General features: G+C 37.4%; 1 long non-coding RNA gene across 1 annotated transcript in view; it reads right to left on the bottom strand.

Annotated features, from left to right (window-relative positions):
• The window catches only part of LOC117064850, a 79,675-nt gene that overhangs the window by 28,815 nt on the left and 24,736 nt on the right, over positions 1-26,124 (bottom strand). The window contains exon 3 of the long non-coding RNA XR_004429712.1: positions 18,713-18,954. This is a non-coding gene — a long non-coding RNA (uncharacterized LOC117064850). The remainder of the gene's footprint in view (positions 1-18,712; positions 18,955-26,124) is intronic.

The following is a 26,124-nucleotide window of genomic DNA, read 5'->3' as shown; positions in this document are numbered from 1 at the left end:
TACAAAGAACTCAAACAAATATACAAGAAAAAAACAAACAACCCCATCAAAAAGTGGGCAAAGGATATGAACAGACATTTCTCAAAAGAAGACATTCATACATCCAACAGACACATGAAAAAATGCTCATCATCACTTGCCATCGGAGAAATGCAAATCAAAACCACAATGAGATACCATCTCACACCTGTTAGAATGGCAATCATTAAAATGTCAGGAAACAACAGGTGTTGGAGAGGATGTGGAGAAATAGGAACACTTTTACACTGTTGGTGGGATTGTAAACTAGTTCAACCATTATGGAAAACAGTATGGCAATTCCTCAAGGATCTAGAACTAGATGTACCATATGACCCAGCCATCCCACTACTGGGTATATACCCAAAGGATTATAAATCATGCTGCTATAAAGACACATGCACACGCATGTTTATTGCGGCACTATTCACAATAGCAAAGACTTGGAATCAACCCTAATGTCCATCTGTGATAGACTGGATTAAGAAAATGTGGCACATATACATCATGGAATACTATGCAGCCATAAAAAAGGATGAGTTTGCGTCCTTTGTAGGGACATGGATGCAGCTGGAAACCATCATTCTTAGCAAACTATCACAAGAACAGAAAACCAAACACCACATGTTCTCACTCATAGGTGGGAACTGAACAATGAGATCACTTGGACTCGGGAAGGGGAACATCACACACTGGGGCCTATCATGGGGAGGGGGGAGGGGGGAGGGATTGCATTGGGAGTTATACCTGATATAAATGATGAATTGATGGGTGCTGACGAGTTAATGGGTGCAGCACACCAACATGACACAAGTATACATATGTAACAAACCTGCACGTTATGCACATGTACCCTAGAACTTAAAGTATAATAAAAAAGAAAGAAAGAAAGAAGAAAGAAAGAAAGAAAGAAAGAAAGAAAGAAAGAAAGAAAGAAAGAAACATAGAATTTCAATATGACCTACCAATTTCAATTCTAGGTATGTAGGACTCAAAATAATTGAAAATAGGTATCCAAGCAATTATTTGCCCACAAATGTTCATGGCAGCACTATCCACAATAGCCAAACGCTGGAAGTAATCCAAATATCCACTGATAGATGAATGGATAAACAAAATGTGGTATAGTCACAAAATAGAATATAATTCAGCTATAAAAAAGAATGAGTTACTAATATATATATTACATTGTGGATGTGAATGAACCATCAAAGCATTGTGCTATGTGAAAGAAGACAGATACAAAACATTAAATATAGCATAATATTTTTATGATATATCCAAAATAGGTAAATCTATAGAAACAGAAAGTAGATTAGTAGTTGCAAGGCACTGATGACAGAGAAGTAGGATATTGTGCTTTAAAGTATATGGAGTCTCCTTTGTGGGTGATAAAATTGTTTGGAAGCTGGAAAGAAGCGATGGGTGCACAACATTTTATATGAATTAAATGCCATTGAATGTATACTTTAAAGGGGTCAGCTTTACATTACGTGAATTTCATCTCAATTAAAAAAAGGAAAGAAATACTAGAGGTTGAAATATTTCTGTCTGTTACACGTCATGTTGCAACTGATAGCATTATCCAATTTAAATGCTCTAACACCATTTACTCTTTATGGTCCATATAAATTTGACTAACATAATTGTTAATTCATACATATCTATCTGACATGAATATCTACTTTTACTTTAAAGTATTGCCATGTTAATTAGTTTAAATAAGAAGTGGTATACATACATTTAGAACAGATTATAACTCTCCTGTGGTTTTCATTTGGATGCAGTTCATGGTGAATTTGCACATCCTTTGAGGAAAAACCTTCATGCTTTAGTTTGTGTTCAGCTATACAATATCCACTATTTTAAATTGTTGGCAGGAAATAGCTATTTAGCATTAGTCATCTTGTAGAATTTATAACATAATGATTGTAATCCAACCCCAACAACAGAATAGTAGTATATTGCCAAGAATGGAATCGGGCTCACATTTATCTTTAATGGAGAAATATGTTCTCTTTTGAAGAGCCAAGAAAAAAATAAACAGTCATGGAGGGTTAAAGTTGGCAGAATCTAGCCTAGGTATTACTTTTCAACTTTTCAAGCAGCTAGTGAATCACCTATGACAAGTCTAATTAAAATGATTTCAACTCTGTAACTGGGATACTAAGCAGATGGTAGAAATAAAGATGTGCTGAACAGGCCATAAATAATTGAGGCATAAAAAATACAAAGAGAAGTGCAAGCTAGTCCTTACAGTTTATGTGAGTATGCATAGTTTTCTCTGATATCTTAGCATATGCTTTTAGCATTGTACCTTTATAAATATACATTGTAAGACACATGACATTATTCTTGGAAGTTGGGCCTTGTAGATGTTATAAACATAATCCACAAAATGTAGCTAAGGATTATGACATAATAATCTGTTGGGGAATGATATAAAAGGAAAGGCATATAAACCAAATAGACAATTGGAAGGTGACATAAGAGTTTATAGTCCCCATGAGCTGTGAACTGATAGTAGTAATTGGATTATACCATTTCTCATCATAAAGCCAATACTCATTGTCACAGTGAAATCTGTTTTTCTTCCTGGGCTGAGCCTTCCAATTCAATGGAATTTCACTGTAAAGGGGATTTAAAATATTAAAGAAACAAAATGAGCCTTTACAATTTTTCTGTCTAAACTGTACAATAGTCAGGAACTCTGCACAACGCAAGAACATGATACTGTGTTCACAGAACACAGATTCCCAGAGCAAGTTCCTTGGCTGACACTATTAGCAATGACACTCAATCAAGTATAGCCCTTCAAGGATTCCTTGGGGAGAAATGTGTGAAATTGATTTTGGATCTCCTGTAGGGGGCAGCGGGCAAGTTATCAGACGGCTAGGAAATCAATAAACAATGCAGACAACCTAATTATCAGTGAAGCAGGCATAACATGGAGGTATTATACATAACTTGGAGATATTTATTTCAGTGTTTTGGTTAATATTATAGTAAATTGAGTCATACAAAATGTTTCATTTCTCAGTGCATACAAAAGGTATGATTATACTATATTATAGACTATTAAACATACAGTAGCATTATGTCTAAAATACCAATGTATATACCTTAAGTTAAAGTATTTTATTGCTAAAAGGCATTAACAATCATCAGAACCTTCAATGAGCTGTGATCTTTCTGCTATTTGAAGGTCTTGCCTTGATGTTGATGACTGCTGAATGAGTAGGGAGGTTGTTGTTGAAGGCTGGGTGACTGTGGCATTTTTTTTTTTTTTTTTTTTTTTGTCGCCCAAGCTGGAGTGCGGCGGCGGGATCTCAGCTCACTGCAAGTTCCACCTCCCTGGTTCACGCCATTCTCCTGGAGTGTGGCATTTTTAAAAAATGAAACAACAATGAAGTTTGCTGCATGGATTGGCTCTTCTTTCACATGAGATTTCTCTGAAGCATGCAATACAACAGTTTTTGTTTGTTTGTTTGTTTGTTTGTTTTGGGACGGAGTCTTGCTCTGTCACCCAGGCTGGAGTGCAGCGACGCGATCTCGTCTCACTGCAAGATCTGCCTCCCGGGTTGACGCTTTTCTCCTGCCTCAGCTTCCCGAGTAGTTGGGACTACAGGCGCCCACCACTGTGCCCGGCTAATTTTTTGTATTTTTAGTAGAGACGGGGTTTCACCGTGTTAGCCAGGATGGTCTCGATCTCCTGACCTCGTTATCCGCCCGCCTTGGCCTCCCAAAGTACTGTATTTGATACTATTTTACCCACCGTAGAACTTCTTTTAAAATTGCAGTCTATCATCTCAAACACTGCCACTTCCTTCTCAACTAAGTGTATATAATGTTCTAAATCCTGTGTGGTCGTTTCAACATTGTTCATAATGTCTTCACCTAGAGTAGATTTCTTCTCAAGAAACTACTCTCGTTGCTCATCCATAAGATGCAACTCCTCGTTTGTTCAAGTTTAGTCCCAAGATTGTAGCAACAGAGTCATATCTTCAGGCTCCACTTCTAGTGTTTGTACTCTTTCTTTTCTTTTCTTTTCTTTTTTTTTTTTTTGAGAAAGAGTTTCACGCTGTCTCCCAGGCTGGAGTGCAGGGGCACGATCTCAGCTTACTGCAATCGCCTTCTGGGTTCAGGAGATTGTCCTGCCTCAGCTTCCAGAATAATTGGGACTGCAGGCAAGCGCCACCATGTCCAGCTGATTTTTGTATTTTTAGTGGAGACGGAGTTTCACCATGTTGGCCAGGATGGTCTCCCTCTCTTGACCTCATGATCCCCCCTCCTCAGCCTCTGAAAGTGCTGGGTTTATAGGTGTGAGCCACCGCACCCAGCTGTACTCTTAGTATTTCTATCACATCACACTTACTTCCTCCACTATAGTCTTGGAACCTTCAAAGTCATTCCTGAGGGATAGACTCAACATCTTTCAAACTCCTGTTATTGTTGGTATTTTGACCTCCTTTCATGAATCACGAATGTTCTTAATGGCATTTAGAATAGTGAATCTTTTCCAGAGGGTTTAAATGTATTTTGCCCAGATCCACCAGGGTAATCCGTATTCATGGCGACCATAGCCTTACAAAACATATTTCTTCAATACTACTAGAAAGGCAAAATTGCTCCTCTAACTGTGGGCTACAGAATGGGTGTTAACAGGCATGAAAACAAGATTAATCTCCTTGTATATCCCCATCGGAGCAATTGGATGACCAGGTGCATTGTCAATGAGCAGTAATATTTTGAAAAAGGAACTTGTTTTTTGTTTTTTGTTTTTCTGAGCAGTAGATGTCAATAGTGGGCTTAAAATATTCAGGAAACCATGCTGTAAATGGATGTGCTGTCATCCAGGCTTTCTTATTCTATTTATGGAGCACAGACAGAATTGATCTAGCATAATTCTTAAGGGTCCCAAGATTTGTGGAATAGTCAATGAGCTTTGGTTTGAACTTGAAGTCACCAACCGCGTTAGCCCCAACACGTTCGATATGTCTTTTGAAGCTTTGAAGCAAGCCATTGACTTCTCTATAGATATGAAAGTCTGAGATGGCATCTTTTTCCAATACTTCAAATATAAGGCTGTTTCATCTTCACTGAAAATCTATTTAGTGTGGCCACTTTCATCAATTGTCTCAGATTTTCTGGATGACTTGCTGAGCTTCTACATCAGCACTTGCTGCTTCACCTTGGAGTTATAAGCCCTCATAAGCCAGTCTCTGTTAGCTTCAAACTTTTCTTCTGTAGCTTTCTCACCAGGATTTGCTTTGGATTAGGCTACAGTTTAAGGGAATTTTGTGGCTGGTTTGATCTTCTCTCCAGACCACTCAACCTTTCTCCCTATCAGCAATAAGGCTATTTATTTTTCTTATCACTTATGGGTTCACTGGGGTAGCATTTTAAATTTTCTTCAATAACTTTCCCTTTGCATTCACAACTTGGCTAAATGGTGCAAGAGGCCGTGCTTTCAAACTGTCTTGGCTTTCAACATGTCCTTCTCACTAAGCTTAATCATTACTGGATTTTTATTTAAGATGAGATATATGTGACTCTTTCACTTGAAAACTTAAAGGACATTATAGGTTATTAATTGGGCTAATTTCAATATTGTTCTCTCAGGAAATAGGGAAGCCTAAGAAGAGAAAGAGAGATCAGTGAACATCCTGTAGCGGGAGTAGTCAGAATATAAATAATTATTGACTAAATTTGCTGTCTTGTGTGGATGTGGTTTGTGGTGCCTCAAAACAAATACTGTAATAATATCAAAAACCACTGATCACAAATCATAACAAATATAATAATAATATAAAAACTTGAAATGATGCAGAAATTAACAAAATGTCATACACAGACACAAAGCAAGCACATGCTATTGGAAAAATGGCACTGATAGACTTGCTGTTCACAGGGTTGCCACAAAGCTTCAATTTGTAAAAGCAAACAAACAAACAAACTGTATCTGTGAGGTGAACTAAAGCAAAGCACAGCAAAACTAAATATGACTGTTTTCTTCTGTTTTTTCAACATACATCAGAAATAGCAGTGAAGTTTGAATATCTAGCTGAATAAGATATTTAATCTGTGCATGGACCTCTCTGCAATGGCTGAGCTAAAGCTAGTGCTGGCTTGGGTGATAGGCTGTGAAAACAACAATGAGAAGTCATGGAATTGCAGAGGAATATTATTCAGTGATTTCTTTTTCTCTCTCAAAGTGCTTCTGGGATGAAAAGATACACTAGAAAAGGCAGATGTAATTAAAGGTAATGAGAGATCAAACTTTAATTGAACTATAAAAAAGCACCACCTCTTCTACTTGATAATTGCACTACCACCACCAGGATCAGCTCCACCACGTTTATTTCCCTTGAACCTTTATTATCACATTATTGGCATATATATCTTATAATTAAAACATCTTGAATTTATAAAAACTTTAGTTATCAAAGAAATGAAGAAGAAATAACATGCAGTGATGTGCCATGGTATAACATCAGCCCATGAACTTGTTGCCCCAAATGGTAATGCTCTAAAATAATGTGAGGTTCTTTAATATATGCTAATTAATGAAGGGAATTCAGTTTAAAAAATCATATACATACACTCTCCACTCTTCTCTACTGTGAAATATTTTTCTGCTCTCATTAGTGCATTGAAATTGCACTAGTTCGTTTCCACTTAAAGAATATTTGATAGTTTATATACATATTAATTTGATTACTTGCAGGTTCATTAGTGAGCACTTTTGGGGAAGGTATGTTGATTCCAATTTTGATTAAAAATAAACAGATAACATCTGAAGTTTGATTTGGGCAAATGAACCAATGTCTGATGTAGTAAGTGGAGGAATGGTTCTTAGCTAAAGACACTTAAGAGTTATCACAGAAGACTGGGAATAAAAGGTACGTAAAAGTTTGAAGTACCATATAATACTTCATGAAATCATCACTCTTCAGGAAATAAACAACGATGACAAAATAAAACAATGATTTTAGAATAATTAAAGAAAAATTTCAATTCATTTTAAAATTCTTACTGCTGAATAACTCTTATTACCTACTAACAACTTTTTAGAAACTGATTTCTGGCTTTTTTTCTCAATTTTTTGAGTCCTCTTGGGATTTTGATGCTATTTTTGAGGGAAAATGATCTCAATTTTACTCAGCTGGGTGTGCTTCTAGCATGTGTTTCACTGATTGCAGAATTATTTATTAGCCTTCTTAAGATAATATAAGTTTAAAAATGCTGTAAGTCTCCATTTTTTTCCTCTAATGAACTCAGGTCTATGAAAACTGTCTGGTTAGTTTAAGAGAACCTTAAATTTGGTAGAGGGATGAACAGTGGAATGATTGGAAGTAATAAAGAGTTTCTAAAAGTGGAAACAGGAAACAAATCAATGATGAAATATAATTTTGCTTTCATGAAGACCTAAAGAATAATGGGCTTTAAAAGGAATGATAAAATTAAATTTTAGAAGCCAGGAATGCAGAGGTCTATAGAGGAAGACTTATTCTTTCTGTTAAGACTAAAAATGATAGCTCTACTTAAATCTCTTTTGGCACTAGAAAAATCTTGTGAAATTGAGTTTCATATTCCATTGACATGTCAAGATATCTTATTCACCCGAGAAACAGTTTCACTTAAATATATGACTTGTTCTGCACCATCACAGGACTTAATTTAAGCATAGCACTTCTACTATCACTTCTGATATCATGCTTGTATCAGCTCCATCAGGGTTACAAGGCAAGTGGAGAATTGAGGTCATCAATTTTAAGGCCATAGAGTTGAAAAGTCTAGTCTTTAGTAAGTGACTTAAAACATCTTGTATGGGCTGTATTTATTGGTTTGGTGCCACAGCATAATGAAATTTATGAAACAATTATTTGAAGTCTGAATTCATGACTAAATTGCTAAACTTAACTTGTCATCCATTTGCAGAAAGAACTCACATGAGAGTTCAGTTTTAGAAAAGACATAGGTCATTTAAAAATGCAACTAAAGGTCACTGTTTCTAAGATCTCTTCTATAATAGGGGTGAGGACAGTCCATGTTTAAAGTAGCAACAGTAGTAAACTGAATATATAGATGAATTTTTAAAATACAGAGAAGGAAAAAGGATGTCTCATGGACAATAATATTTTACTTTCAAAACTAAGCTGGCTTCTTTTTATTAAAATATCATATGAAATTTTAAAAAAAATTTAAAAATCCAAATCACCAATATTGAACCACAGTTATCCTCAGAAAAGGTAGCACAAATATACTCTCAGAAGACATTTTTATTATAAGTGGATTAACTTAGGTGGCTTCGTCTCTATCTCAAATACGTAGTTGAAAAAACACAGGTAATTATACTTTGACAATTACAGTAGCCACAAAATGTGAGTGCTTTCCTCAATTTATGGTACTGAAGAGTATCTAGAAGATAATATGGCTAATCAGTAAGATGGAAAAACCCCTAATAGATCTTCTGTTGTAAGAAACATTATATGGGGCTAATACCTTTGTAATTAAAATGTGAAGCAATTCATTTTCCTGTCAGTCAACCTTGATTGCCAGGTTGGCCTATAAATCTATACTGCTTGGAGTGCTGTCCTTTTCATTACTTAATAGTTTGCATTCAGTGGAGGAGGATATCCACCCTGAAAAATAAGTAATATTCTTTCTTTAAGGACAATAATTTTCTGTATTCAAAAGGTATTTGTCAGCTATTTATTTTGTCAACAAATACACTAGGCTCTTGCAGTAAGCACGGTTTTACAAATGCCTTTCCCTATGGTAAAATGTTATTTGTACAGCTTACCTTCTATTAGATATATGGGTATTTTTATTTTTCTTCTAGAACTTTTCTAGTGAGCAACACTGGAACTTTACCCTAGCTAATTTGCACTCTGGATTAAGTCAGTGGTTGTGAATTTACTTGTTTTCATTCTAGGATATCTTATAACGACCAACTAACCATGTTGAAACAGAAAAAGCAATAAACAAATAGGCACTATTTTTTCCCTTAAATCTGGTTAAAGTTTAAATCAGCATTTTTTGAGACATTGAGCTACGTATTACTCAGCATATTCCACTCATGCTTTTCAACATAGGATAACATGTTCAACAAAAAGAAATCTGAAAATCCTGTCAGTAGTCTTCTGTAACCACCACATTAGGGTAACTTTCATTGTCAATGCCTCAGACTAGCCATTTGCTTGAGGGTGATAAGATGTAACTGTGATAGTTCTGATAAGGTTTGTGCACTCAAATATTTTAAACACTACTAGAGTAAATGTAGACTCTTTGTCCAAACCATTAATTGCTAGCTAGCCATGTGTTGCACATAACTGCAACAGAACTGTTAAGCGTTGTAGTGTGAGCTAGAGTTAGATACATTTTCCATTACTTTGAGGCAAAATCTATTATAATCAATATATACTTTCTCTGAATTGGTGCAACTCTATCAAGATGGAATCTTGACCAATAGTTTTTGGACAATTTTCATGACAAATCAGGATATTTTGTTTGCCTGTGTTGAAAATAGATATTTTTTAAGTATTTAAATTTGAGTATAAGCTAAATTCTTTTTAATTTTTTCATCACATTATATGCCAACTGAGACCTTATTTCACAGCAGATTTACTCTGGGATCCATTAATAAAGCAGTTTCCATTTGGAGTGTTGTCAATCACTATATCACAGGATGGGGATATTTTAAACCAAGATTTGGCATTTAAAAATAATATTCTACTTGGCACTGACACACACAAAACCAAGTCTCATGGCCATGATAGATTATAGCAGAGTGGAAACGTGAGCTTTTCACAGACAGGAGTGCCACAAAAAAGACACCAAAATAATATGATGTGTAATATTTGTATCCACTTTGGTGGAACATTTCAGAAAATAATATTATGATGTCAGGTAATACATTATAGCCAATCTTTTATCTTCTAGGCTTGAGACAACATCAGTGGTGATAAAGAGTAGCTTATATTTATTTTAAAATAGTAATACAGGTATAGAATTTTTAAAAAGCTTGATTATTTATCCATCATCTTGGAAAACACATTAAATACAGTTAACAACTATGTCATAGAATATTATAGTAATGATTATTTTTATAAAGGTGGAAAACATAGTCTGTATAAATGTAATAGCAACAGAAAGGTCTGAAAATCTCATGTTGTCATTGAAATGACTAAATTATAGACCAGGTACCTTATCTTCAGTGAGTTACATTCCAGAAACATTGATGTGATGGCTAAACTTGTGACACAAGATAATACATTTTCACATTTTTAAACTCAGAAACTCACATATCCTATGTAGGTCTGTCTGAAGTCATTCTGATGGTCACTCATCTGTATATTACATGATCATGACTCTCTGAAATTTGTGCTACACTTTAAAGCCCTAGTGTTGAGGAGCAGGAGGAGGAGGAAGAGCAGGAGGAGGAGGAGGAGGAGGAGAGGAGGAGGAGGAGGAGGAGGAGGAGGAGGAGAAGGAAGAATATATATCAAAGAATTCCAAACTGAAGTATATTCTATGGAGGGAACTTTAATAAGTGGTGGTAGTAATTCATTACTAGCCTAATTCTGTGCTTCCAGTGACAAAATATTAAAAATGACACTCTCTGAGCAAGCATAGGGCTTTGTTAAGTGGATGGCATCTTTGTGCATCCTTCCTTCCAGGTAGGTGTAGCCTTGCACCATATCATACAGCTTGAACCAATCTCAGTTTCCTTCACCTCCTCAGCTAGACAACCTCAAACAATGCAAAAACTATTCAAGCAAATGTGAGAGCCCTGGTTATTGAGTATTTATGGTAGCTTAATTAAAGATACTTCTTTATACACTTAGCAAAACCAAGTTTCACAAAGATTTTGCTCCAGAAGTAAGTGTTGGGTATGAGTATTGCTCAAGTGTTCATTTCACGTTGTATTTCCACTCTCCACGATTATCTTGCCTCTAGCTGAGCCTCTGACTGAATTTCCTTCACTTCTAATCCCACTCAAAAGTTACACATCAGTAATACTTGTTGTACTTATCCTTCCTAATCATAACTCTGCTTCACATGTCCATGCATTTGCACTTTGACAGCTTCCCATTTCATATTCCACCTGCTATAGCTTCTGAAAACCCAGCACAAATGTTTATTTTTCTATGGAAGTCATGAAAATACAATACAGAGACTTTCTGCTGTGGAAAAAATAGTTGATTCATAGCCCTGTTTCTGTTCTCTGAATCTACCAGTGTTTATGCCAAGGTCACGCTTCTCTTGAGATGATCCAAGCATTGATACAATGGCAGATCTATTCCTGCAAAATATGTCTTCTCTGCTGACTTTGGTTCAAGGACATTCTATTGATATGAGCTAGTCTTTCTTAGAGATGTGCTACAGTCTAAGACTGTTCCTAATCTTATCTCTTTGCTGCTGTTTTTCCAGAAGTCAGACCTGTCTTATTCCTTCTCTGGCTCTGCACTTCCCATTTTCTTTTATATGTGTTTCCTCGATAAATCTCTTGCATAAACTCTTCCGAGCATCTTTTCAGTAGATCTGAACTAACATGATTGATACTGAAACAGGTCCAAAAATAGGTAGCAAGGTGGGAATTGGAGACAAGTTCAATCACCAGCCCACATGTAAAACGAATGCCATCCTAAGTGGTAGGTGAGGCATAGAGAGTCTCTGGCACAAGATGGTAGCCTAATTGCTATTGATTTCACCACTTGAAACATGAAAATACGTTCCAATGGAATAAAATACCCTTTCAAATGCAATAATTCAGGCATTTGAATGATAAGAGTTTAGGAGGCAGCATCAAAAAGACAAGGACTTCTATATTATGTTGGTGCCTTGCAGAGAAATAATGACAAACTGATGGATGTAAACAAGCATTTAACAGCAAAATGTGAGCACCAGAGGGTCCTTTTGGTAGTTTAAATAGATATCCAGATCTCCTGGAGAAGAGCAGACACAGCAGCAAATTGAAAATTTGATAATTATATTTGCATAGCTTCAGAGATATCTGAAAGTCCTTCAAGACAGATTTTTTGTGTGCTAAAGTCAAGGCCCTGGTTAAAAAAAATCTGGGACTCTGAAGCTTGGGATGGGAATATCTAGACAAGTGTTCATGTAGATGATGACTCACAGACACCTTTGAACTGGGAGAGCTTGGAGAAATGGTGCACCTTTGTGCAGTCAACTTTAGTTCTTTCACTCTTCTGTTATACTATAAGACTCAGCCTGGGTAGAGTGGCTCGCAACTGTAATCCCAGCATTTGGGGAGGTTTATATGGGTGAATCACTTAAGCCCAGGAGTTGGAGACTAACCTGGGCAACATGATGAAACCCCATCACTACTAAAAACTATAAAACTTTGCTGGGCGTGGTGATGTACACTGTAGTACCAGCTACTCAGGAGACTGAGGTGGAAGGATCACTTGAACCTGGGAGGCAGAGGTTGCAGTAATCTGTGATAGCATCATTGACCACTGCACTCCATCCTGGGTTACATATCAAGACTCTGTCTAAAGAAAAAAAAAAAAAGAAAGAAAGAAAAAGACTATAAAACTTTAAAATACTAAACAGTCCCATTTCTCCTTGCTGCTAGGTTGAAAACTGGAGTTAAATCTTACCATGATCTACGTTAAGTGTGTTCTGGGCCTGATAAGAAAAGAAAGAAACAACATACCTAAGCAACTGCAGTAATAAGGTAGCATTTATTGACAGGACAATGCATGTACAACTGTGATTGCATTTTGAGAGTATTAGATCAAAGTGATAGAATGTAAGATCAGAAAAGCAAGAATTCATTGACATGGGGTTCACTCACCAACTTTGGTCTTCATACCTTGGCAAAGAACCTAGGAAATGAGGAAAACTCTCTGTAAGTGTTATTCTTAGAAACCTGGAGAAAGTGATGCCTAATACTAAGCAAAATGGAAATTCCTGAATTGCTCTGGAAGAAAATAGTGAAAGGAATGAAGAGGCTGAAGCACATGGGAATGTGGAATGGATTTATTATGTGAGGCCAGAAGATCTACCATATGGTTATGTTCCACAGGAAGAACTAGAGATCAAGGTCATCAGGATGTGCCAATAAGACAGGGACAGGATCACTAAAAAGTTTGGGGATGGCTCTCTTCTGTAGGTCAGGGTTGATGGTAGACAAGGTTTTCTCATATTTGAGCTTTGTAATACCCATGAGATGATGACACCCCAAAGTATTAGAGGCCAGTTGTAAGATTTGAACACCAGAAAGCAGGGAGAGCAATTACTCTAATGTCCAGCAAGGACACATAGGCAGCCAAGGGAGCTTGACTTACAGGGAGCTGGGATGATTAAAAGAGCGGGAAGCCCCTAAAAGCAAAATAGATGGGCAGACAACAAGGAGGCTGCTTGACATCTACAACTCCCCTTCCAAAAACAAAAACAAAAACAAAAACAAAACAGAAGAAAACAAGAATCAAGACACAGAGGTTTGGTACAGTCAACCTCGATAAAAAGCCATTACTCAACTTAAGCATTCAGTGATTGATGACTGGAAAAACAACGGGGTATATATACACCATGGAATATTATGCAACTATAAAAAAGAATGAAATCATGTCTTTTGAGTAATATGCAGTAGAACTGGATGCCATTATTCTAAGTGAAATAACTTAAAAACAGAAAATCAAAAATCGTATGTTCTTATTTACAAGTGAGAGCTAAACAATGGGGACACATGGACACAAATATGGAAATGATAGACTTTGGGGACTCCAAAACTGGGGAGGGTAGGAGGGAGATGAGAGTTGAAAAATTAGTTATTTGGTACAATGGTCACTATTTGGGTGACACGAGAAGCCCAAACCATTATGCAATATATCTGGGTAACAGATATGAATAGACACATTCTGAATCTATAATTTTTCAAAAGAAGTCATGATTACTTGCTGAGTTCTCAGACCTGTGCCAAGTTTTAGATTTGGAAGCCATTGACTGAAGAGGTGGTCAGGTTCATAGGAGTAAGCACCATGCAACACTACAGAACATTAACAGCTGTGATTATTTCCCTAGTCATAACGCTGTCCACTAAAGAATGGGAAACACTCATATATTTGAAGACAGTTGGACAGAGTCTGAGTGTAACTTGACATTGACAACTGAAGTCCTAATGTGTCATCATTGACCCTATGTAAGATTGGAGGCTTAAGTATAATAGGAAATAAATGGAGCACTGACTAAAATCTAACCCACAATGACCCACTCTGTCCATGGATCCACCCAGTAGTTGTTTTCCAGGTACCAAAATACAAATTGAAATTTACTATGCAGTTGGAGTAATACTCACATTGAGTCTTTGGCTTGCAGAATGAGAGATATGACTATGAAGAAGGACAACTTGCCACCTCTTGAAATGCCATCCTCCCTCCAGCTAAGATTGAGTCAAAACCAATATCACATCCCCAGAAGGATGCTGCAGGTTATTACTACCACTAAAGATCTAAAGGTTACAGGGGAGGTCATCTTTATTATATCTCCATTAATTTACTAGTCTTCCCCTACAAAAAAACTGCATAGATCTAGAGAATGATTATAGACTACTGCAGACTTAACCATGTGGCTGCTATACTTATGGATGTTTTGCTGACAGAGGCACCATTACTACAATAATTTAATTAGGTTTCAGGTACATGGCATATACAATGGTATATAGTTATTGACATGGAGATTGGATTCTTTTATCTTCTGATAATAAGACAAGATTTTTAAAAGTTTATGTTCATATGAGAAGGTAAAGAATGTTTATCTGAAGTTTTGTTTCAGAGGTACATTAATTCTTTTTACCCTCTTCTATAACTTCTGTTATAGTCTGAACAGAACAGCCTGGGGATTCCATCAAATATTCAATGAATTCTTCATATTGGATATTTAGTTAGTTCACTGGTAGCCTTAGTAAGATATAAGTGTTACATAATATAGGAAATAAACCATCAAAGATTCAGGAACATTCACTTTAGTGATGTTTTCAGAGTCCAGTGTTCAGGATGTGTCAAAAATCCCACAAGAGAAAAGGCAAATTGACTCATCTTTCATCCTTTATTACAAAGAAGGAAGCACCTTATATGGTAATGCTCTTAGGGGTTTGAAGGTAACATATTCTGTACTTCTGAATGCTGTCTCACCCATCTGTTATATGGCCCAGAGGAGGAAACTGTTCCTATTACTGAAATTGATCTCAGGTTATGATGCTTGCCATTAGCTATCACATAGCAGAGGGCTGTAGCTTATTCCACTTACCATCTGATTTTCCCCTCAGTAAGTGAGGACTGGAAGAACCAAGGAGGATGTGCTCCCCAAAGCTGAATTTGGAAGTGATTTTATGGTACATATTAGTACATTTTCATACTGCTATGAAGAAATACACAAGACTGGGTAATTTATAAAGAAAAAGAGGTTTAATGGACTCACAGTTCTATATGGCTGGGGAGGCCTCACAGTCATGGCAGAAGGCAAAAGAGGAGCAAAGGCACATCTCATGTGGTGGCAGGCAAGCAAACATTTGCAGGGGATCTGTCCTTTATAAAACCATCAGATCTCATGAGACTTATTCATTGTCATGAGAACAGCATGGGAAAACCTGCCCCCATGATTCAATTACCTCCCACCCGGTTCCTCCCACAAAACAAGGGATTTATGGGAATTACAATTCAAGATGAAATTTGGGTGGGGACACAACCAAACCATATGATGGCACAAGGGGTGGACTGTGGCAGATACTTAAGATTCTACTCAGCTCTCCTGCTGTGGGAAATATAAGTGAAGGACTTCTGTACTCTTCATTTTTCACTACATTCATGCTGAGACTATGGCTTTTACTGGCTGCTCCCAGCCAATGGCTGAGCAAAGGGTGGTAGCAAGGAAGGCCAATTTCTGCAGAACTCCTCTAACAGGAGTAGCTGCTCAAGGATTCCTTGAACAGCAATTTTGGCTCAAGGACTCCCATCAACCTTATCAAAACTTTCTTAAAGCTATGCTACAAACTGAGACTCTTCCTACTTTTTCTTTCTCTTTCACAGGTGTCAGGATTTCATCATGCTCTGACAGATCTCCCTCCCACTCAAGTTTATTTCCCCTTTTCTTTCATGAGCATTTCCTCTTAAATTGCAACTAAGTCTCTTGCACTTCTAAACCTGTTTTGGCATCTGCTTCTTCGAGGAGCTGAACTAAGTTCTTACCACAAGCATGACATTTTGATACTCTCAAAACCCGCTCTTTAGCTAGTTATCGTCTTCCTGGACTAGCGTTTTAATAAACACATCCAAAAATTCTATAAAGTAATTTTATTCATTAGGTATTCACATGGTAAAAGTAGATGGACACAATTGTCCATTTCCCAAGAAGCCAGTTTCAGAGTTCCTCTCAGATGGCAAATAAGTCTTTTCCCATACCCATACCTATAACCATGACTGTGATTGTCCATCTGTCCCTTTCAATATACACATACACATACACAATCTATACCTTTTATATGGCTTAAATATCGCTTAGTATCATCAGTTGGAGAGAAGAAAATTTGTTGAGAATGAAAATCTGAGAATGCATAGATAATTCAAAGGTCCCTACCAACCATTAACTTCTGTGAATAAAGCCACTTTAACGGTATAATATCTTAAACATCTATGAGTTATTGACTTCAGAGTCTGTCCTCTCAAGAGTTGCTGCTCTTCCAGTATTGCAAATGTGACACTATATTCTGCATGGTGCAAACACTGGGCAGTAATTGGAGAGGTGGGAAAAATATTCTTGTTAAAGGTGTTTTCTCTTTGTTATCATTTGTTTATCTTTATTAGTAGGCTACAAAAAGAACCTGTGTAGGAAGCTATTCCATTGGGTAAAGTTGGGTTAGGCTCAAGCTAACATCATCTGTGTATATTAATGTTACTGTCATATTTTTTCACAAAAGAAAGTGTATGACATTTCTTCAACTGCCTGAAAATTATTTTCTCAGAAGATTTGTTTCCAATATTATAAATTATTTTTAGATTATATATTAGTTTAGATAATTTACTCTCAAACTAGATATCCTCATTTTCTGAATCTAAATCTACACTGATCTTTCATTCTAAAATGCATTTATTAGGTTCATGAACTGTGCCAGATAGAATGCCTTCCCAAACATGTCTATACATTAATCTTGCACATATATATGTGTGTGTATGTGTGTGTGTGTATAGTCTTATAAATATGTTACCTTACCTGGCAAAATGTGATTATGATTATGAACTTTGAAATAGAGATATTATTCTTGGTTATCTGCATGGGCCCAAACTAATCACATGAACCTTGTAAAGCAGAGGGTTCAGTGTAAGGATCAGAGAGATACCTCCAGGAGAAATGGACCTCAGTCCTATAACCTCAAAGAACTGAATTCTGCCAACCATCTGAATGAATGTAGAAGTAAATTCTTCCAAGAGGCTCCTAATAAGAGCCCCATCTGCCACCATCTTAATTTCCTCATTAAATCAAGAGCCAAGAAATCTACCAGGCCAACCTAAATTCTCACCTATATAAATCTGTATTGTTTTAAAACACTAAATTTGTGATAATTTGTTATGGTAGCAATAGAAATTTAATACAAACTATTCATAATCACCTTTTTTGCCAACCTGAGTGAAATTTAATCATCTGTTACTCTGCAACCTGTGTATTATCTTCATGCACTTACTATTTTACTAGATTTTGTAACTTTTTAAAATGCCTGTCTTTCTTCCTAACTAGTCTGCAAGATCCTCAAGAGTCTCATTTATCTTTGAATAATATAGTAGTTGATCTTTTGAAATGAAGAGCAGAGTATTTAGTACTGCCCAAATGGATTAATAATTCACTCATATATAAGAGGTATTAAACACACTGAAAGTAATCAAAGCTTAAGTAACTTTCCTTACTTACTTATTGCAAAATATTCTGTCTCAACTAAGTGAGTTAGTAAAATATTTTTAATCTAAATGATATTGGTTTTCCCATATAAACTCAAAAACACTCAGAAAGCCTTTTGTAGAAATCTTTTTCATATTTCTTAGAAAAAAATGCCTTGGACATTGATTCTTAAAAGGTTCTTATGTTTATTTCTCTGTGTAATGGTGGAAATATATTTGTCTATAGAATAGTTACATTTTGTATTCAAACACAACTTTCAGAAATATCAGTTGTGTGGCTATTTAATCAGAAAAGAATATTTCACAATGGTTTTCTAGCTAATAACATAATAATGTCATATAGAGTGCATGTCATCATTAATCATTGCTAAAATCCCCAAACAGAACTTCTATTACACTCCCATACCATATCTTCCATAAGCTCCTTGACCTAGATTTCCTGTATTTGATATTATGCCTTGAGCTTGCTGTCACATGAAATACACATAGACCAGGTCATGTGACCCTTATGTCAGTTTTTCATAAATACTTTATAGCACATGCTTGGTGAAATTAAACATTCAATAAATACTAGTAAATATTGTGGTTTCTATAATTTATCATCAATAATTAATTAATCCTGCTTTTGGATTTGCTCATAACCATTGTATAGATACTATGTACTCTGGATATTTGACTCTGAAAAGCGGGACTTCTACTACTATGTTTGAAATGTATTCTATCGGTTTATAGCTATATAACAAATTGCTTCAAAAGATAATGACTTAAAATACAACCTGCTTCATATAGTCCCCTTATTTGTGGGATAGGAATTCTGGCAGCGCTTGGCTGGGTAATTCTTCTGCTCCACGTGGTGTACACAGAAGTTATGCAGTGGTATTCAGCCGGTAGGTAGGTTAGTCTGGAAAGTTCAAGATGGCTTCACTCACATGTTTGGTGCTTTGGCAGGGATGGCTGGCAGACTGGTCTGAGCTGATGTTATTAACTTCAGTGCCCATAGTAGCCTTCTTCAGCATGGCTATCAGAAGAAATTAACCTTCTTAGATGATGGCTCAGGAAGGTAAGAGCAAGTATTCAAGGAAACAAAACAGAGATTGCATGGCCTTTTGAAAGGAAACTTGAAAATGTTCATGGCATGCTTCCATTGTAATTTATTGACTGACACAGCCACAAGCTCACCCAGATCAAAGGTGTGGGAATATTCCATGGGAAAAGCATCAAAAAATTTGTAACTATTGTTTAAAGCCCACGTGATTGCATTCTGGGCAACACTCCTGTATGTAATATCTATGATATATAGTGAAAAAAAGTGAAATTTTCTTCAACCACTTCAAATATTTAATTTGGATTTGTCTAAAAGCACAATTGCAAGACAACATCAGGTATTCACATGTCATCCTATAACATTTTATATTAATTTTTTTAATATGCTATTTAATTATGCATGGGGTCATCAAAAAGCTCATGAAAATGCATATTATGAAAAAAAACTATGCATGGATTTTCAAATTTTCTTGCACCAGATTAAGCTCATACTAAATTGTTATAACAAGTCTGAACAAGATCTAGTCAAGGCACTAAGATGATGCTTAGTCATCAATTTAAAAAGTACTCCTATCAAAGCAACATTGATTCTGCTGGAATTGAAGCAAGGATAACATAAAAATTTATGGTGAAGTTGGGATGAAAGAATGGTAAAATCACTGATGCATTGCGAAAAGTGTATAGGGATATTGCCCTAAATAAACTGGTAATTTATATATGGAAAACTTGTTTTAAGAAAAGGCGTTGTTGAAGATGAAGCCCAATATAGTTTGTCTGTATCTCCACCCAAATCTCAACTTGAATTGTATCTCCCAGAATTCCCACATATTGTGGGAGGGACCTAAGGGGGGGTACATCATGGAGGCCAGTCTTTCCTGTATTATTCTCACAATAATGAGTAAGTCTTACGAGATGTGATGGATATAACAGGGGTTTCTGCTTTTGCTTCTTCCTCATTTTCTCTTGTTGCTGCCATGTAAGAAGTGCCTTTCACTTCTCACCATGATTCTGAGGCCCCCCCAGCTATGTGAAACTGTAAGTACAATTAAAGATCTTTTTCTTCCCAGTCTCAGGTATGTCTCTATCAGCAGCATGGAAACAGACTAATACAATAAATTAGTACCAGTAGAGTGGGATGTTGCTAAAAAGATACCCAAAAATGTGGAAGCAGCTTTGGAACTGGGTAACAGGCAGAGATTGGAACAGTTTGAAGAGCTCAGAAGAAGACAGGAAAATGTGGGAAAGTTTAGAAATTCCTGGAGACTTGTTAAATGCCTTTGCCCAAAATGCTACTAGTGATATGGACAACAAAATCCAGGCTGTGATAGTCTCAGATGGAGATGAGGAATTTTTTGGGAACTGGAGTAAAAGTGGCTCTTATGCTTTAGCAAAGAGACTGGCAGCATTTTGCCCCTGCCATAGAGATTTGTGGAACTTCGAACTTGAGAAAGATGATTTAGGGTGTCTGTCAGGAGAAATTTCTAAGCAGCAAAGCATTCAAGAGGTGACTTGGGTACTGTTGAGAGCATTCGGTTTTATAAGCGAAGCAGAGTATAAAAGTTTGGAAAATTTGCAACCTATGTGATAGAAAAGAAAATCCCATTTTTTTTCTGGGGAGAAATTCAAGACAGCTGCAGAAATTTGCATAAGTAGCTAAGAGTCCAATGTTAATCCCCAAGACCATGGGCAAAATGTTTCCAGGCCATGTCAGAGACCTTCATAGCAGTCCTTCCCATCACAGGCCCAGATGTCCAGGAGGAAAAACTGATTTCATGGGCCAGGCCCAGGGTCCCTGTGCTGTGTGCAGCTTAGAAACTTGTTGCCCTGTGTCCCGGCCCTCCAGTCATGGTTGAAAGGAGCCAACGTGCAGCTTGGGCTGTGGCTTCAGAAGGTGGAAGCCCCAAACCTTGGCAGCTTCCACGTGATGTTGAGCCTACAGGTACACAGAAGTCAAGAATTGAGGTTTGGGAACCTCCACTTGTTTTTCAAAAAATGTAAGGAAATGACTGGATGCTCAAGAAAAATTTGCTCAGGGACAGAGCCCTCATGGAGAACTTCTGCTGGGGCAATGCAGAAGGGAAATGTAGAGTTGGAGCCCCCATACGGAGTCCCTACTGGGGTACTGCCTAGGGGAGCTGTGAGAAGAGGGTCGCCACTATCCTCCAGCCCCCAGAATGGCAGATCCACCGGTTTGCACAGTGCACCTGGAAGAGCCACAGACACTCAAGGGCCAGACTGTGAAAACAGCTGGGAGGAAGGCTGCACCTTGCAAAGCCACAGGGGTGAAGTTGCCCAAGACCATGGGAACTCACCTTTTGCATCAGTGTGACTTGGATGTGAGACCTGGAGTCAAAGGAGATCATTTTGGAGCTTTAAAATGTACCTGCCCAGCTAGATTTTGGACTTGCATGGACCCTGTAACCCCTTTGTTTTGGCCAATTTCTCCCATTTAAAATTGCAGTATTTACCCAATACCTGCACCTCCATTGTATCTAGGAAATAACTAGCTTGCTTTTGATTTTTATAGGCTCATAGGTGGAATGGACTTGCCTTTTCTAGTTTGAGACTTTGGACTGTGGACTTCTGGGTTAATGCTGAAATGAGTTAAGACTTTGAGGGACTGTTGGAAAGGTATGATTGGTTTTGAAATGTGAGGACATGATATTTGGAGGGGCCAGGGGCAGAATGATATGGTTTGGCTCTATGTCCGCACCCAAATCTCATCTTGAATTGTAATTCCCACATGTTGTAGGAGGGACCAGATGGGAAGTAATTGATTCATGGTGGCAGGTCTTTCCTATGCTGTTCTCCTGATAGTGAATAAGTCTTATGAGATCTGATGGTTTTATAAAGAGGAGTTCCCCTGCACAAGTTCTCTCTCTTTGCTCCCGCTATCCATGTAAGACGTGACTTGCTCCTCCTTGCCTTCTGCCATGATTGTGAGGCCTCCCCAGCCATGTGGAACTGTAAGTCCATTAAACCACTTTTTCTTCACAGTCTCAGGTATGTCTTTATCAGCAGTGTGAAAACAGACTACTACAACAGGCCTCTGATAGTACAGACATAGTCCATTTCTCCTATAAAACCATTTCTGGTTAACTCCATACTAACACACAGCAGAAAACAACGAAAAAACTTACATGCACATACACACATATGTATATGTACACACATATGTATATGTACACATATATGTTTATGTAGGTAGTCACTACAGCTATAAATTAACATTGAATAATTTTGAGTTCAAAGTTTTAAGCACTGTCATGAAAAATTCAGGTGGATACCCAAACTGTCTTAAATGTTTATTCCCTAAAATTTTTTCTAAAACAGCAAATTTTTCTTGTTTAACATTATACAAACTAAGTACATTAGAGGCATATACAAAAAATAAATATACATGGGTATGTGTGTGGACATGCCTATTTGTACAAAAACAACTTTCTGTATATATGGACATATGGACATATATATAGAAACATATATATACACACATACATATATTCACACATATACATATATACAAACTAAGTACAACATTAGAGGCAGATACAAAAAAGAAATATACATGAGTATACATTTGGACATGCCATCTGCACAAAAACCAATTTCTGTAAATATGGACATATGTATATATGCATGTTCCCACATACACATCTGTGCATATATATGTATGTTTCTCTGTCCATATGTCCATCAACAGTTTATGTTACTGTCACCAAAGAAATAGAGAGATTAAAAGAAAGTGTACCAGAATATACTAACTCTGGACAATGGACATATATAGAAATATATATATATAGACATATGGACAGATACATAGAAACATATATATGTAGGACATATGGACATACATATGGAAACATATATATTATATATGTATATTATGATAGGTCATTCAACTGTATATTCATTATTAATAATATATAATAACCTGTAATATGTAATTATAGGTTATTCAACTACAGGCAACCATATGCTATAGGTCAAAAATATTAAGGGCAACTTCCTATAAATCATACCCAATATATAACGGTTAATTGGTTAGCATTGTATCTCAGAACTAGAAGAAACTTTCAAGATCATTTAATTCAGTCCCTCATTTTCTTCAAAGCAGAGGTGATCTTTTAAAGTATTTCACAAATATGAAGTGCTATTGACTCCACAAGCCTGTACTATCATTAGCTGTAATAATATTTATATAATATCACATAATTATTTTTTCATAAATTTGAAAGCAGACCCAAAGTTGGAAATACTAAATCAAAACCAAATTAATCAAAACAAGAACAAAACAACATTTCTGATCTGGAGCAAGAGTTAACAAACTACCAAATAAATATTCAAACTTATTTTCCTAGAAAAAAAGACATTTAAATTTATTTAACTGACATTTTTTGTGTGCATAATTTACTAGTTTTTTACCACAAACATGCAGCATGTAGCAAAATGTTAGCAAAATACTGAAACATATAAATTAAAACAGGCTGGGCGCGGTGACTCACGCCTGTAATCCCAGCTCTCAGGGAGGCAGAGGTGGGAGGATAGCTTGAGCCCAGGAGTTCGAAACCTGCCTGGGTAATACAGTGGGACCCAATTCTCCACAAAAAGAAAAAAAAAAAAAAGACATAAATTAAAACAAAGTTACCTTTTACATATAAAGATAAAATCAGTATCTTCCGTATTTGTGTATTTATAATATACATTTTGTTTTTCCTTAGTTTTAAAAATTGGCAGAGGGGGTGGAGCAAGATGGCCAAATAGGAACAGCTCCAGTCTCCAACTCCCAGCACGAGCAACACAGAAGACCGGTGATTTCTGCATTTTCAACGAAGGTACTGGGGTCATCTCACTAGGGAGTGCCGGACAATCGGTGCTGGTCAGCTGCTGCAGCCCGACCAGCGAGAGCTGAAGCAAGGTGAGGCATCGCCTCACCTGGGAAGCACAAGGTGGAAGGGAATCCCTTTTCCTAGCCAGGGGAACTGAGACACACAACACCTGGAAAATCGGGTAACTCCCACCCCAATACTGCGCTTTAAGCAAACAGGCACACCAGGAGAATATATCCCACACCTGGCCGAAAGGGTCCCACGCCCACAGAGCCTCCCTCATTGCTAACACAGCAGTCTGCGATCTAACCGAAATGGCAGCAGCAAGGCTGGGGGAGGGGCGCCCACCATTGCTGAGGCTTAAGTAGGTAAACAAAGCCGCTGGGAAGCTCGAACTGGGTCGAGCTCACAGCAGCTCAAGGAAACCTGCCTGTCTCTGTAGACTCCACCTCTGGGGACAGGGCACAGATAAAAAACAACAACAAAAAAGCAGCAGAACCTCTGCAGACGCAAACGACTCTGTCTGACAGCTTTGAAGAGAGCAGTGGATCTCCCAACACGGAGGTTGAGATCTGAGAAGGGACAGACTGCCTGCTCCAGTGGGTCCCTGACCTCTGAGCAGCCTAACTGGGAGACATCCCCCACCAGGGGCAGTCTGACACCCCACATCTCACAGGGTGGAGTACACCCCTGAGAGGAAGCTTCCAAAGTAAGAATCAGACAGGTACACTCGCTGTTCAGCAATATTCTATCTTCTGCAACCTCTGCTGCTGATACCCAGGCAAACAGGGTCTGGAGTGGACCTCAAGCAATCTCCAACAGACCTACAGCTGAGGGTCCTGACTGTCAGAAGGAAAACTATCAAACAGGAAGGACACCTATACCAAAACCCCATCAGTACATCACGATTATCAAAGACCAGAGGCAGATAAAACCACAAAGATGGGGAAAAAGCAGGGCAGAAAAGCTGGAAATTCAAGAAATAAGAGCGCATCTCCCCCTGCAAAGGAGCGCAGCCCATCGCCAGCAACGGATCAAAGCTGGTCAGAGAATGACTTTGATGAGATGAGAGAAGAAGGCTTCAGTCCATCAAACTTCTCAGAGCTAAAGGAGGAATTACGTACCCAGCGCAAAGAAACTAAAAATCTTGAAAAAAGAGTAGAAGAATTGACAGCTAGACTAACTAATGCAGAGAAGCTCATAAACGCACTGACAGAGATGAAAACCATGACACGAGAAATACGTGACAAATCCACAAGCTTCAGTAACCGACTCGATCAACTGGAAGAAAAAGTATCAGCAATTGAGGATCAAAGGAATGAAATGAAGTGAGAAGAGAAACTACAAGAAAAAAGAAGAAAAAGAAATGAACAAAGCCTACAAGAAGTATGGGATTATGTAAAAAGACCAAATCTACGTCTGATTGGGGTGCCTGAAAGTGAGGGGGAAAATGGAACCAAGTTGGAAAACACTCTTCAGGATATCATCCAGGAGAACTTCCCCAACCTAGTAGGGCAGGCCAACATTCAAATTCAGGAAATACAGAGAACGCCACAAAGATACTCCTTGAGAAGAGCAACTCCAAGATACATAATTTCCAGATTCACCAAAGTTGAAATGAAGGAAAAAATCTTAAGGGCAGCCAGAGAGAAAGGTTGAGTTACCCACAAAGGGAAGCCCATCAGAATAACAGCAGATCTCTCGGCAGAAACTCTACAAGCCAGAAGAGAGTGGGGGCCAATATTCAATGTTCTTAAAGAAAATAATTTTAAACCCAGAATTTCATATCCAGCCAAACTAAGTTTCATAAGTGAAGGAGAAATAAAATCCTTTACAGATAAGCAAATGATTAGAGATTTTTGTCACCACCAGGCCTGCCTTACAAGAGACCCTGAAGGAAGCCCTAAACATGGAAAGGAACAACCGGTACTTGCAAAAACATGCCAAAATGTAAAGACCATCGAGGCTAGGAAGAAACTACATCAACTAACGAGCAAAATAACCAGTTGATATTATAATGGCAGGATCAAGTTCACACATAACAATATTAACCTTAAATGTTAATGGACTAAATGCTCCAATTAAAAGACACAGACTCGCAAACTGGATAAAGAGTCAAGACACATCAGTCTGCTGTATTCAGGAGACCCATCTCACATGCAGAGACATACATAGGCTCAAAATAAAGGGATGGAAGAAGATCTACCAAGCAAATGGAGGACAAAAAAAAGCAGGGGTTGCAATCCTAGTCTCTGATAAAATAGACTTTAAACCATCAAAGATCAAAAGAGACAAAGAAGGCCATTACATAATGG

This window comes from Trachypithecus francoisi, unplaced genomic scaffold, assembly GCF_009764315.1.
Source record: "Trachypithecus francoisi isolate TF-2019V2 unplaced genomic scaffold, Tfra_2.0 Lachesis_group2, whole genome shotgun sequence".
Classification (NCBI taxonomy): domain Eukaryota; kingdom Metazoa; phylum Chordata; class Mammalia; order Primates; family Cercopithecidae; genus Trachypithecus; species Trachypithecus francoisi.
Note: the sequence above shows the minus strand (reverse complement) of the source record. Positions and strands in the feature narration are given on the sequence as shown.